This window comes from Eumetopias jubatus, unplaced genomic scaffold, assembly GCF_037043125.1.
Source record: "Eumetopias jubatus isolate StellerSeaLion01/CBP00866 unplaced genomic scaffold, mEumJub1_p1.0 scaffold_12, whole genome shotgun sequence".
Lineage (NCBI taxonomy): Eukaryota > Metazoa > Chordata > Mammalia > Carnivora > Otariidae > Eumetopias > Eumetopias jubatus.
In genome coordinates this window covers 16816915-16829591 of record NW_028274818.1, presented here as the reverse complement: position 1 = coordinate 16829591, position 12677 = coordinate 16816915, and the positions used below count along the sequence as shown (strand labels likewise).

General features: G+C 34.3%; 1 pseudogene; it reads right to left on the bottom strand.

Annotated features, from left to right (window-relative positions):
* Positions 1-6040: 6040 nt before the first annotated feature.
* LOC114210509 (large ribosomal subunit protein eL8 pseudogene) lies at positions 6041-6847 on the bottom strand (annotated as a pseudogene).
* Between the last annotated feature and the right edge of the window lie 5830 nt (positions 6848-12677).

The window sequence follows — 12677 nt, the reverse complement described above, 5'->3', positions numbered from 1 at the left end:
TTCCTTAAGCTCTTTTAACACCTAAAAGCTTCAAAAGGACATTGAAAATTCTCTTATCTGGTTCTGGCTACTATTAAAGCTATCCCAAAGCCATTAGGAATCAGGCAGCATCCCATCTAGCAAGTAGAGAGATGCTCTGAGGAGCTGTACAAAATAGAAGATTTTTACAGGAAGAAAGGGGGCAAGGAATTATTTGCAAAAGAAAGGAAAGGATTGTTTCGGGCCAAGACATCTTATGGGTGGAAAGGGAATGGCAGGGTTTTTATGATACAGATGACTTCACTAATGGTGATCAGGAAATTTCAGATCGACTCTTAAAGGTCACATTCCTGGGATAGGTCGAAATAGCAATTAAATCTTGGTTTTCTGTAGTGAACAAGGACTCCATTTTGGACTTGTATCTTTTTTAACAGAATTCATGTCCTACTGCCCTCATCTTGCTCTTGAACTCTAAAGGACTGCCCATAATCATGCTTTACTCTGCTATGGTCACAATCTATAACAAAAGTGTTACTTACCTTTTGTTAAACTTTAGAAAGCTATCTGCTTGAGCAATGATGGAGATCCTTTCTTCTCTGAACCCACCCACAAATAAAAGTGAAAAGATTTTAAGACTAAATTATCCAGAAGATTTTATAATGAGTTTCTAATTGCCATAACAATGCATTCATCCATTTCAATATGTACAAGTAAGGTTATAGAGAAAATAGAAAAGTAAATTGATTCAATCATTGTCTATATTTTCAGCAATATATTTTCTAAGTTCTAACATCCCTGAGCCAGGTTATGAGAGTATACTTTACATAATGATGCCTGGCCAATGCAAATGTAATATAATATATTACAATGGGCTATAACCTTTTCTGTCCTTAAGGGAGAAACAGAATAAAGTCAGAATAGAATAGAAATCCCTACATATATATTTTAAAATTTGTTCCTTTGAGTATCCACCAAACTTTCAGATAAAAACCAGATGAAAGACAGAAAAAATAATTTTAACATTTGACACAAACATTTTTGATGCCCCATTTTCATGTGGCAGTATTAAAAAAAAAAAAAACAGAAAAAAGCACCCCATATGTCTTTTTTTATAATTTTTTTTCCTATTTGTTCTGTAGTAGTTCTATTTATGTTCTACATCAATATATTTTTGTTATATGCATTGTAGGTATCTGTTCCCAATCTGTGGTTTGTCTTTTAACTTTGTATACAAGGGCTTTCAAAATTAGAGTTTCAAGCTTTACTGTGCTAACCAGAGAGAGGTCTATACAGTGCTCTTCTGGGCTCACATTGTAACTTAAAGGGAAACTTTCATAATATCTAGAGCCCTTGATGTCCTGTAAATGAAGGAAAAGGATATCCTCAAATTCCTTGTAGTAGGAACCCACTTAGGTGGCACCAAACTTGACCTCCAAATGGAGCAGTACATCTAACAAAAGGAAAAGTGTTGGCATCTACAATACTGAAGAGAGAACCTTGGAGAAGTTTCTGCTGGCAGCTCATGCCATTGTTGCCATGGGAATCCTGGCTGATGTCAGGGTCATATTGTCACCTGCTAGAACCCAAGACCTGACCTTTACTGCCCATGTGCTTGTACTCATGACCTTTTTCCCACATTTTTCTTTAAGCTCTTCTTTCCAGCTTATCTCTTAACTAAGGCCAATGGAAAGTGAAAACACCCCTCAAGTGATAGCAACTGTTCTGACAAGACCTCCAGCCAGCCCAGACCACCCATAGCAGTTTGAGTGTAATCCTCTACTCATACCTGTGTAAATGGACCACAGAATGACCATCAACTACTTTTACCTCATTATAATATGAAAATCTCTGCCCAAGGAGGAACACAAGTCTCATTTACATAACACAACATATATATATATATATGTGTGTGTGTCTGTGTGTGTGTGTCTATATATATTTCCTTAAGGTGCATGGGTGTCCTTATGCTTGCCTCTACAAGGATCCCCTTTTTCATTCTAACCCTAAATAATAGGAACCTATCAAACCTTGCTCAGGAGTCACAGCTTTGGAAGTTATTCTCTATAATCTGCTTATTGGCTGCAAAGTTTCCTTTGTGCGACAACTCACCTGGTGTACTTTCCATCTGTGACTCACCAAGGAGCAAACTCACAATGGTTTGGCTACAGTGTTCTCCAGGAACACTGGCCCATGAGCTATGCTGAAGCTGCTGCTGTGATGGAGGTACTCCTACTCCTAGCTGCTTCACTTCTAGAAATTTCACTAACCAGATCAAGTTAGCCTCTGGGAGCCATAATTTCTGGAGGTAACTGATTCCAGGGCTGACCACCAGCACCTTCATAGAGGCATCTTTTGTTAACCTGCTTACCATTGCTTTGTGTAACACAGACTTGCCTCTGCTGGATGTGAACTTTGTCATCCGAAGCAATAATTGAGCTTACTTAGTGGGTCTGATCTGGTGGATGTTGGCCCAGGAAGTGCTATGCATACATGGCACCATCTCCCATAAAAACACATGGAATGTCATGCCTGATCTGAACTTCTCCAGAGATCCTGGAGAGTTTGAAAAGGAAGACAAGCCACTGCTGAAAAGGTTACATGATCAAAAAAGAATTTTGGAGTGGCAGACTGGTTTAAAGGCATGCAAGTGGCCTACTGGCAGTTCCCTACTGAAGACTGCAGTGCTCAGTTTGCCACTGAAGCCTGCTCTGCAGGTCCCATTGCTCAGGCCACTGAATGGGTAGGAACAATGACTGAGTGGTCTTAAGCTATTCTTCCACAGACTCTTACACAGAAAATGAAAATAAGGGTGATAGAAAATAAACAGTTTCTAAAAATTGTGTCAAAAAAACCTCCACCCCAGGGATTTTTCATAATGTATGCAGTGAATTCAACTACATTAGAAATCAGCTATGGTCATTAGCTGCCAGTAGGCATTCACTTTTCATTTGCCTTGATCAGTGAAATACTTTGTCAGATAATGAATAAAGTCACTAAAGATAATGTCCATTCATAAAAAAAATCCAACATTTATATAATTTGTTAATTCTTTTTTTTTTTTTTGAGACAAAGAGAAAGAGAACATACAAGCTGGAGGGAGGGGCAGAGGGAGAAGGGAGAGAGAGAATCCCAAGCAGGCTCCATGACCAGCACAGAACCCAGTGTGGGGCTCAATCTCAGACCCTGAGATCATGACCAAGCTGAAATCAAGAGTCAGACGCTTAACCAACTGAACAACCTGGGCACCCCTGTTAACCCTTATCTTGCTACTTTTTATTTTGTTTTCTCCACATTTAAAGGAAGAGATATATCTTACTCCTATTTCACATGTGATATCTCACTGCTCTGTATAAAAATGAACCTCTTTAAAAAAATAAAGACCGAAGTAGCTAGAGGTATACCTCTTCTTAATGTATAAAATGTAAAAAACTTTCTATTTTCTAGTTTCTTTCCACAGTATTCCATAGGGAAATAGTAGCAAAAGATGTTCTTTTTCTTGTGACTTTGTTTTATCTGTTCAGAGGAAATACTCTCTGACTTATTTGCTTTTCTTCCTTATTCACAGATTGATGTGCTAGCTTTTAAAGCATGGAGTCAGAGCCGTATTTTCCCTTGAATTTTACATACTGAGCATATATCTTCTGGTAAGTTGCACCTTTTGTTCTTTTTTATGGCTTTTATGCTTTGTTATTCCATTAGTACAAGGCTAGCTATTTCTACAAATGTCCCACAGAGAGAATATTTCAGTGACTTCCTTGACAATGCTGAGAAGTCTTTGTTTAGCATTCATTCTGCCTTCTAATTCTGTGCTCTAATGTCACTCTCTGCCTTCCAACTTAATTCAGGTTTGCTTATTCTTATTCTTTCAGTCTCTAATCACTGCCTCTTATATCTTTCAATTACACAAATCTGAGCACAGCTTTGGTCTGGACTCACACAAGTTTGGTCTGTCACTTAAGTTCATGTCCAAAATAGTTTTTGATGTTTGTTACAACTACTACCTCATTGTCAGCCCCAGATAAAATTGTCAGAAATTCACTGCATAATTTTGTACAATTTTGCTTAGAATAAAATGAATTTTGTTTGGAATAGACCTATGAAAAAACATGCCATTTAAAAAAATAATTTGATGGGAAGTAGAACTATTAAAATAAGCCTATGTATTAATAAAATTATGTGTAAAAGTATCGGTACACTAATTTGAAATTTGTGAAAATATGCACTTTAAGGCTTCAGTAAATTCCTAGGTTAAGTAATAATATAAGTTATCATAACAAAATATTCTGAAAACTAATGTAGTACAAATCGGGATGATTTATAAATATAACTTTTATAATTATTAATCAAATTTTGATATTATTAGTCTCTACATTATATTTCTTTGAAATTAACAAATGTATGTTTCTTTAAAAAATATGCATTTTGTGAACCCTAGAACAATGACAAGAAGAAAAAACAAAGAGATAATTACTAGACTAATAGTAGCAATAAAATAGAATACTAAAAAGCATTAATCCAAATAAAGGCAGAGAATGCAAAACCTGAAGCAAAGAACAAAAACAAAAATAGAAAACAAAGAATAGTTTAAACTCAATCATGGTGATAAGTGTATTATATACAAGTGGTTTAAACTCAGGGTGTAAGGCAGAAATTGTAATGAACTATAAAAAGATTAAACTATGTTTTCCACAGGAAAACTACTTTTAAAATGAAATCATTGTTTAGATCTAAATGGACCAAGAAAATATATCATACAAATACTATACAAAAGATACCTAGAGAAGTAGCATTAATATTACATAGTAATTAATAGACACAGTAGAATTTAGAACAGGAAATATTATCACGGATAAGGAGGAAAATGTTACAATGACAGAGGGAGATATTTATAAAAAAGACAAATAATCAGAATTTTTATGAACCTAATAGATATATTTTACATATAGCCATAATCAATAGCCCTGATAGGGCTATTAAATTATTAAATAATTTAAATATTAAATTATCATTTAAATAGATAAAATGATAATTATAGATGAAGTTTTCAATACTTCTCTCACAGTCCACTTTCAAAACATATCATACCACTATACTTAAATTATAGAACCTTACAAAAATATACTTTAATTTCCCCTTTCTTGTCTTTGGACAATATTCATTATATATTTTATATCTACTTATCTTGTAAACTACACAATTCATTTTGAATATGATTTTTTATATATTTGGAAGAGCTACATAACTCTGTGGACTGATATTTCCTTAAATGATCAATGGAGGATGCTACAAAACCATCTGAAAAAGATCCATTCAAAGCATAAAATAGACTAATGAATTTTAAAGTAACAAATTACAAAAAGTACATTAATATGGTTTCAGATTCCTTATTGAAATTAGCCTTTAAGAAGCTACCACTTGTCAAGTTTTGACATTATATCAAAGAAAAATATCCACGATTATCTGAAAAGGCTTTTAGAATACTTTTAACTTTTCAAATTATTTGTATTAAGAACAGATTTTCTTCATATACTTGAACTATTAAAAAAAATAATAGATTGAATGCAGAAATAATTGTGAGAATCCAGCTATCTTATATTACAGAGATTTTCAAGATCTAAAACTTTGCCACTCTCTTCCTTTCTATATATAGTTTTTTTATTGAGGTATAAATGATACATAACATTATAGTCATTTCAAGTATACAACATAATGATTCAATATTTGTATATATTGTGAAATGATAACCACAATAAATCTAGTTAACATGAGTCATCATAGTTGTTACAGTGTTTTTTCCTGATGAGAACTTTTAAGATACACTCTTCTTAGTGACTATCAAATATTAACTGTAGTCACCATGCTGTACTATGAATTTTTTAAGTTTATAACTGGAAGCTTGTACCCTTTGACCCCTTTCCCCCATTTTTCCCACCACTCACCCAGCCCCTCTGGCAGCCATCAATCTAGTCTCTGTAACAATGAGCCTTTTTTTTTTTTTTTGACACTGGCCAAAAGACAACGTTTTATTACTTTTATGTACAGAAAATTCAACAGCATCCACTCAGCCCAGTTTGGTGGCCAGTTCTTTAGCCTTTGCCTTTTCCAGCTTGGCGATGTGAGCCACAGACTTCGGACCCAGGACGTTACCTCCCCAGTGGCAGCGAATCGCATCTTATCGGTCATTGTAATTGGTCCTGATGGCTTCCACCAGCTTTGCCAGAGCTCCTCTATCTTCCGAGTTGACCTGTGTGAAGGCAACAGTGGTGCAGGTCTTCCTGTGGACCAGACGCCCCAGCCTGGCCTTCCCCTTGATAATGCAGTAGGGAACCCCCATCTTATGACACAGGGCAGGCAGGAAAACCACCAGTTCAATGGGATCCACATCATGTGCAATCACTACCAGCTGAGTCTTCTTGTTTTCCATCAAGGTGGTGACAGTGTTAACCCCAACTCAAAGGACAGATGGCCTCTTAGTGGGGACATCCCCTTTGCCCGCAGCTTTCTTCTCAGCCTGGGCCAACAATCTCTGCTGCTTCTCCTGCTTTGTCTCTGGTCTGTACTTGTGGGCCAGCTTAAGCAGTTGAGCAGCTGTCTGGCCGTCCAAGGCCTGGGTGAATTGGTGAAGTGCAGGAGGCACTTTTAGATGTTTATATAGAATAGCCCTTTGCTGTTGCAGCCAGATGTAGCGGGGCCATTTGACAAAGCGGCTGAGGTCCCTTTTGGGCTGGATGTCCTGTCCGATGCCAAAATTCTTGGGCCTCTTCTCAAGCAGGGGATTGATCTCCTTCTTGGCCTCCTGCTTCTTCATGACAGCAGGGGCCAGGGCCACCTTTTTCTGCTTCGCCTTCTTCCCTTTCGGCATCTTGGGTTGCTGGAGGAGAGAGCACCTTTTTTTTTTTTTTTTTTTTAAGATTCCACTTATAAGTGAGATCACACAAGTACTTGTCTTTCCCTGTCTGACTTATTTCACTTAGCATAATGCCCTCGAGGTCCTTCCATGTTGTCACAAATGGTAAGATTTCCTTTCCTTCTTCTGTAAGGATGAATAATATATCTATATACCAAATAGACATTTAGGTTGCTTCCATTTTTTGGCTATTGTAAATAATTCTGCAATGAACATGGGGGTGCAGATATCTTTTCGAGTTAGTGTTTTCATTTTCTTTGGATAAATACCAAAAGTGCAATTGCTGGATCATATGGTGTTTTTAATTTTTTGAAGAACCTCCAAACTGCCTTCCATAGTGGCTGCACCCATTTACATTTCCACCAACAGTGTACAAGGGTTCCATTTTCTCCATTTTTGCTAATATTTATTATTTCTTATCTTTAAAATAGCCATTCTAACAGGTATGAGGTAATATCTTGTTATGATTTTGATATGCATGGAGTTATATGTTAAATATTTCTTTACATTAAAATATAGAAATATAGTGGATTTTATTGTTACATTCAATCAATAAGTAAGTATTAAAATTTTTCAGTTTTAGTTTATTTTCTTATTGTGGTGAGAACACTGACTTGAGATCTACCTTCTTAATGAATTTTTAAGTGCACAATACAGTGTTAAGTATAGGCACAATGTTATATGGCTAGAACTTACTTATCTTACTTAACTGACACTGTACTCATTGCACATCTCCTCAACTCCTCAGGCCATTGGGAAGATGGCAACCACCATTTTATTCTCTGTTTCTATGAGTTTGACTATTTTATTATTTATTTATTTATTTATTTTATTTTATTTTATTTTATTTTATTTTATTTTATTGGAGAGAGAGAGAGCACACAAGCAGGGGGAGTGGCAGAGGGAGAGGGAGAAGCAGGCTCCCTGCTGAGCAGGGAACCCATTACAGGGCCCAATCCCAGGATCCTGGTATCATGACCTGAGCCAAAAGCAGATGCTTAACCAACTGAGCCACCCAGGTGCCCTGAGTTTAACTATTTTAAGTACTTCTTATATCATGGCAGGGTCATTCACATTAGAATATAAGGCAGGTTTTCCTTCTTTTTAAAGATTGAATAATGTTCCATTGTATGCATATTCCAAATTTTCTTTATCCATTCATCCATCAATGGACATTTAGTTGGTTTCTATACTTGTTATTGTGAGTAGTGCTGCAACAAATACAGGGTGCAGATATTTCTTTGATATCCTGATTTCAGTTCTTTTGGGTTTTTGAGAGATTGCTTAATCACATATTTGTTCTATTTTTAGTTTTTTTGAGAAATCTTCATGATGTTTTTTCCTAGCAGCTGCATCAATTCCCAACAATAGGACATAGGGTTTCAATTTCTCTACATCCTAACACATTAGTTTTTGTTTTTTTAATTGCCACCCTAACAGATATAAAGTGAAATCTACATAAAGAAAAGCTCTATCTTAGAATAGATTGATATTCCCAAGGCTAAGCAAAGAACATGTGACAGTGGGAAAAAAAAAGAACAATGTTTGGTATACTGTTTGTTATTTTTCCAGCACCTTAGAATGTTCCTCTTTGTCTTCTGACTGTATAATTTCTTACAGTATGTCTGTGGATTCTTATCATAATCCTCTGTATATAGAGTCTCTAGTTGTTTTTAAAATATTCTTTTGAACACTAGTTTTTTTCAATTTATTTATGATGTTCTTAGGTGCTTATACTCCCTGTAGTTCATTAAACTTCTTATATCAATAGGTCTAAAATTTTCTTTAAAATTGGAAGGTTTTCTGCCATTTTCTCTTCAGTTTATTTTGTTTTCTTCTGTCTTTGCCTGTTTGTTTTTAACTCCCTTTCCCGTCTATGTCATACTAATTCCATACACATTAGACAGCTTGTTATTGTTCTAAATTACACTGAGGGTCTTAATTATTTTTAGTCTATATTCCCTCTGTGTTTTGTTTTGAATAGTTTCTATTGCTCTGTCTTTAAGTTCAATGATCTTTTTCTTCTCTGTTATTTAATCTATAGTTAATTACATCCAATGACTTTTTATTTTAGAACCCTTAGTTTTCATTTCTATAAAGTCGATTTAGTTTTTATTTTTTCCTTTTCTCTCCTCATTATTTTTCAGATTTCCTTTATTTTTTTAAAAAAGATTTTATTTATTTATTTAAGAAAGAGAGAGAGAGCATGAGTGGGGAGAGGGGCAGAGGGAGAGCAGACTCCTGGCTGAGCAGGAAGCCTGATACGGAGCTCGATCCCAGGACCCTGAGATCATGACCTGAGCTGAAGGCAGATGCTTAACCAACTGAGCCACCCAGGTGCCCCTAAGATTTCCTTTAAATCATTGGGTACATTTGTGATAACTATTTTAAGGACTCTCTCTATTATTTCCATCATTTTTCTCAATTAAGTCACTTCTAATTTTTTGGACTTAATATATTGCTTCTTCACATCACATGACTCTGAGTCTAATCTTCTAAATTTTTAATTTAACAATAATACTAGAAGCAAACGTTTATTGACTGAATATTTATATTAGTTACTGATTATGTATTACTTCACATTTGGATGTTTATATATATGTGTACCACAGATATTATATACAATATATATTTTATATATTGTGTGTATATATATAAAATGTATGTGGTTCTTATACATTTATTCTATATATAGTGAGTATACAGTATATATGTAATATGTTTATTTTGTGTACATATATACTTTCAACAGATATATAATTACCATATAAATAAATTATAATACCCAAACCATAAAAATACAATTTCAAATTCATTGAATTGTACAGATGAAAAGGACTTGCCTAGTCTCATTAGATTACAAATAAAGAAAATGCAATCATAAAAAGTGAAATTATTGTTTAAAGTTAATAACAGGGAGAGGCCTAAGTCATAAGTCCTGATTCCAGTTTGATGTGCTTGCCACTTTATCATCCTATTTAATCCAAGAGATTTCAATAAGCCACTCCTGGAAATTTCAAAGCCCAGTAGCTTCAGACTAAACAATTTATTACCTATATTTTAAAAGCCATCACTTTTGCTTGAGGTATCTCCTAACACAAGTTATTTCATATGGGAATAACATAGAAAATGATGCATATTATAAAAAATTATTTATAGGTTACTATATCATACTAAGTAAAAAGTATGTGAGCATATTAGGGGTGCCTGGGTGGCTCAGTTGGTTAAGTGTCTAATTTCGGCTCCGGTCATGATCTTGGGGCCCTGGGATGGAGCCCCACATGGGGCTCAATGCTCAGCAGGGAGTCTGCTTGTCCCTTTCCCTCTCCCTCTGCCCCTTCCCCCACTAATGCTCTGTCTCTCTCTCAAATTAATAAATAAAATATTTTTAAAAATAGTATGGAAGAATATTAAAGTTCTTAGTTGCCTTCGTGTTTTTAATTAATTATACTGGATTTTTAAATGTGAATTCATTATTTCTCCACCAGTACAATTTCTTGTTAGGCTAGATATACGCACAGTTTAGTGGATATCCAGATGATGAAAATGGACTTCAGAATTCTTTCATTTAGTACATAATTATTGAGTGCCTACTCCTTGCCAAGACCTTATAAAATGGCATAATATGACAAGATTAATATTTCCAAAATTCCTCTAAAATTATCACTGCTATAATATTCAAGTGCATTCTATTAATTAGTTTGTAGAAAGTGACACTATATATAGCCTGTTGTTTTCCTTTCAGTGACTAGGGAGAATTTATTAACAAAAATAAATTAAACCTTTTTAAATGAATGAAATTTCTGAGGAGTTTAAATCAGATTCTCTAAAATATGATTTATAGAGTAAAATTCTATATATACATATCTATTGTATTATAGCAAAACCTTCACACATATTATACCATTATAAAAAATAGACAACTTTTGGGGCGCCTGGGTGGCTCAGATGGTTAAGCATCTGCCTTCGGCTCAGGTCATGATCCCAGGGTCCTGGGATCGAGCCCTGCATCGGGCTCCTGGCTCAGCAAGGAGCCTGCTTCTCCTTCTCCCTCTGCCTCTCTCCCTGCTCATGCTTTCTCTTCTCTCTCTCTGTATCTCTGTGTCTCAAATGAATAAATAAAATCCTTTTAAAAAATTTAAAAAAAATAGACAACTTTTAGTGAAACACATGCAAAACTTTTTTCAGTCTTCTTTTATTTTAACATAGACATTATTTTATATTCATTTTACATAAAAGAAAATACAAAATAGAAAAAAATGATATAGATAAAAATGAAATGCTTTTTGACTTCTGTGGAGGCTAGGAGAAAAATAAGCCCTTTGAAAATTTCAACAATTTTTACAGTATTGTTTATTATAATCTCTAATGTCTTAATCCTTTCCTCTATAAACCTAATATCTTTGTAAAGGAGTGTTTTTCCTTAAAACCAAATAACACATATTTTTAAACCTCATTCCACAATATTTACCATTTACTAACAGAACATGATCAGCATTCTTAACATGTATCATATTACTTCAGATCTGTGTAAATTAAAGACTTATTCATGGAACCCTGAATATTTCTTTACAAACTCTGACTTGATTATTTTAAATGACTTTTAATCTAAGTCTCCTAAATTGTCATAAAAATTAGGCTGATTTGCTGTCCCTCTGAGACGATGGTATAAAAGCCCATCCATCACGGTGTATCTAATTAAGAAACTAAGTTAAGAGGTGTTTGAACAAGATATTTGAAAATCTCAGGGGACCAGACAATTGAATTGGTATTTCAGACATATCAAATTAGTTAATGATTTGGGAATCTTTATTCTGCAAGAGTATGTAAATTAAAAAAGAATAATGAAATTCATTAAAGCTTGGTATCAGGGAGGAAGGAGGACCCGGAGCACCGCTGCATGTAATTATAAGTACCTGCTTCATTCAGATAGAAGGACAGGAAACTAGGGAAACAAAAAAAGCAATTTGAACAGATTAATTTCATATTGGACATAGATAATTACAATTATTTTTCTTTATATTTTTAGAGTATCTTTCTCATAATTGACAAACCCATATTTGGTAACGAGTCTTGTTTTCCATTTTCATTTCACCACATGAACTTGTAAGATAAATGTCTTGCCATTCAAAATGACAATAGATGCTGGATATTTTCTTGAAACTTAACAAAGTATTTTATTTATTCTGTCAGCCTATTTTGATTCCGAAAGAAGCAGAAGAATAAAATAACTGCTTTATCCAAAAGCATGGAGTGAATGGAATATTAAAGCTCACCCAATAAATAACTGGACTGAAATATGTAATCAAAATGTAAACAAAACTTTTTCTCCTGTTCCAAAGCAGTATACTCATGGTTCTTTAAAAGCATATAAAATAAGAATGCAACCAATGATAATATTATTTTGCTAAATAAAATAAAAATAATTTCTTCCATTTTGTATTATTTGTCCATCAAAAAATATTCATTTTTTAATGTACCATTTAAAAAAGTTAAACTCAAAAAAAAAAGTTAAACTCAATAAAATATATAAAGGGTTTTCCAAACTTGGATGCTTATAGAACATTGTCTAGACTTTTATGCATAAGGAAACTGTAGAAATATAAAAGCCAGATGTTTATTTGAACTATGATACTCCATTTAAAACTATAATATGCCAGGGACTATAGGATATTAACATGTTCTGTTCCAATGCCTTCCTCTCCTTTCTCCGCCCTTACTATTCCCTCCAGTCCAGTAGCCTCTAGGGTCCATATTTGACTTTTATGAGAATTCTGCCTTTTGTTAACCT